Raw genomic sequence first — 3,134 nt, forward strand, 5'->3', positions numbered from 1 at the left:
ATCATAATAAATTGTGGCAAGTTCTTGGTGGGATGGGCATCCCAAGCCACCTTGTCTGTCTCCTGAGGAATCTGTACAAGGACCAAGTAGCAACAGTCAGAACTGACCACGGAACAACAGACTGGTTCAAGATTGGGAAAGGCGTACGGCAAGGCTGCATCCTCTCACCCAACTTTTTTAACTTGTATGCAGAACACATCATGCGATGTGCGGGGCTGGATGAATACAAAGCTGGGGTGAAAATTGCTGGAAGAAACATTAACAACCTCAGATATGCAGATGACACCACTCTGATGGCCGAAAGCGAGGAGGAGCGGAGGAGCCTTCTAATCAAGGTGAAAGAAGAAAGCGCAAAAACCGGGTTGCAGCTAAACGTCAAAAAAACCAAGATTATGGCAACAAGAATGATTGACAACTGGAAAATAGAGGGAGAAACCGTGGAGGCCGTGACAGACTTTGTATTTCTAGGTGCAAAGATGACTGCAGATGCAGACTGGCCAGGAAATCAGAAGACGCTTCCTTCTTGGGAGGAGAGCAATGTCCAATCTCGATAAAATAGTAAAGAGTAGAGACATCAGACTGGCAACAAAGATCCGCCTAGTCAAAGCCATGGTATTCCCTGTAGTAACCTACGGATGTGAGAGCTGGACCTTAGGGAAGGCTGAGCGAAGGAAGAGAGATGCTTTTGAGCTGTGGTGTTGGAGGAAAGTTCTGAGAGTGCCTTGGACTGCGAGAAGATCCAACCAGTCCATCCTCCAGGAAATAAAGCCCGACTGCTCACTGGAGGGAAAGATACTAGAGACAAAGTTGAAGTCCTTTGGCCACATCATGAGGAGACAGCAAAGCCTAGAGAAGAAAATTATGCTGGGGAAAGTGGAAGGCAAAAGGAAGAGGGGCCGACCAAGGGCAAGATGGATGGATGGCATCCTTGAAGTGACTGGACTGACCTTGAAGGAGCTGGGGGTGGTGACGGCCGACAGGGAGCTCTGGTGTGGGCTGGTCCATGAGGTCACGAAGAGTCAGAGGCGACTGAACGAATGAACAACAAAGCTTATAACCCAGTTCAAAGCAGATCATCTGGATTTTATCTGGCAATGTAGAAGGGTCCCTTATCAGTTGGGTTTACAGTGGTAAACTACAGTTCCCAAAATCCAAGGAATTGACCCATTAGAAATTTGTGCAGATCAATCGCTGATGGGGTTTGTGGGTGAAGATACTGCAAATCCCATCATCTGTGGTCTATCCTCCCCCAAACTTCAGGACCTAAACTGTGTCGTGGGCAGTCTGTGTGTCAAGTTCGGTCCGAACACATCTCCACCTATGAACCGACTTGGACATTAAGATCGTCTGGGGAGGCCCTGCTCTCGATCCCGCCTGCATCACAGGTGCGCCTGGCGGGGACGAGAGACAGGGCCTTCTTGATGGTGGCCCCTCGGCTGTGGAATGCCCTACCTGTAGACATCAGACAGGCCCCGTCATTGTTGACGTTCCGGAGGAAGGTGAAGACCTGGCTCTTCGAACAAGCGTTTGGCTAAATCAGTGTAATTTATTATAGAAATACGGTGCAATTGAACATAGGAACTTGGAACAAGGATTATGAGAATGGTTCTGATTTGGTGCTGAGGCGTTATGATAATGATTATTTGTTGATATTGACTGTTATGTATAATGTGTTTTAATTGCCTTTGACATTGTTTTGTGATTTGTACTGTGTAAACCGCTTTGAGTCGCCTACGGGCTGAGAAAAGCGGTATAGAAATAAAGTAAGTAAATAAATAAATATCCATGGATGATGGAGTTTGCAATAGCCTCTGGATGTGGTTGATAGTACTGTCAATCCCATCATCCATGTTCCATCCTCCCCCAAACCTCACCAGGATGTAAAGCAAGCCATGAGGGGGTCTGTGTGTCAAGTTTGGTCCATTTCCATGGATGATGGGATTTGCAGTAGCCTCTGGACATGGGTGAAGGTACTGCAAATTCCATCATCCACAGTCCATCCTCCTCCAAACCTAACCAGGACCTAAAATGTGTCATGAGTGGTCTATGTGCCAAGTTTGGTCCATATCCATAGCTGATGGTTTGCAGTAGCCTCTGGATGTGGGTCAAGGTACTGCAAATCCTATTATCCATGGTCCATCCTTCCCCAAACCTCACCAGGTTGTAAAGCAGGTCATGAGGGGGGTCTGTGTCAAGTTTGGTCCAGGTCCGTCATTCGTGGGGATCATAGTAGTCTGTGGAAGTCGGAGCTGAAGCAGATGGAAGTCCTGCAAATCCCATCATTCATGGTCCATCTTCGCACAAACTCCTCCAGTAGGTTCTGCTAGTCATGGGGAGTCTGCGTGCCAAGTTTGGTCAAGATTTGTTCTTGGAGGGAATTACAGTGCTCTCTGAAAGTTGGGGCTATCTTGGAAAATACATGCATACAAACATAGATACAAACATAAATAAATACATACAAACACCAACTTTTGTTACTATATATACAGAGATAGAGAGATGAGTGTATCATTTGTGTGTGTGTGTGTGTGTGTTTTACAGCAGGGTGGGGCAGAAGAAACGCATGATTTTGAAATACACATAAATTAGTTTATGTGCAGGATACAACATACATGCATACACACACACATCAATGCAGTTAAATACTGTAATACTAAGAATTATAAATTATATACCAAAGATAATATCTGGAAGATGTTGTCTGACATTCTGGACATGTATTCGGAGCCACAGTGCCAGGTTAACCATTGCATTCAGTAACATTCACACCAGCACAGCCGCGATTTCTGGATGAATTGCATCTTTTAGCTCTTCCACTGTGCATGGTTTTCCTGCATACACCCTGGCTTTCAGATAATGCCGTAAGAAGAAAATAGCGATAAATCAGGAGTGGGGGGGGGGGGGGGGGGGTGGGGGGGGGCGGAGGGGCACACAATATTGCCAAATTGGAAGATCATGTGTTTCACCATGGTCATCAATGGTCTTGTCATGTGCACTGTTACATTGTCTATTGAAACATATTCCCACAGGAAGTTCCACGTCTTATCCTATTGGATGGACCAAGGCGTTTAATATTGCAACAAAGCGCGCAGGATGTCACGGTCACAGCCAAAGTGCTCTTCCAACAGTCACTA

This window comes from Anolis sagrei, chromosome 10 (genome assembly GCF_037176765.1).
Source record: "Anolis sagrei isolate rAnoSag1 chromosome 10, rAnoSag1.mat, whole genome shotgun sequence".
Lineage (NCBI taxonomy): Eukaryota > Metazoa > Chordata > Lepidosauria > Squamata > Dactyloidae > Anolis > Anolis sagrei.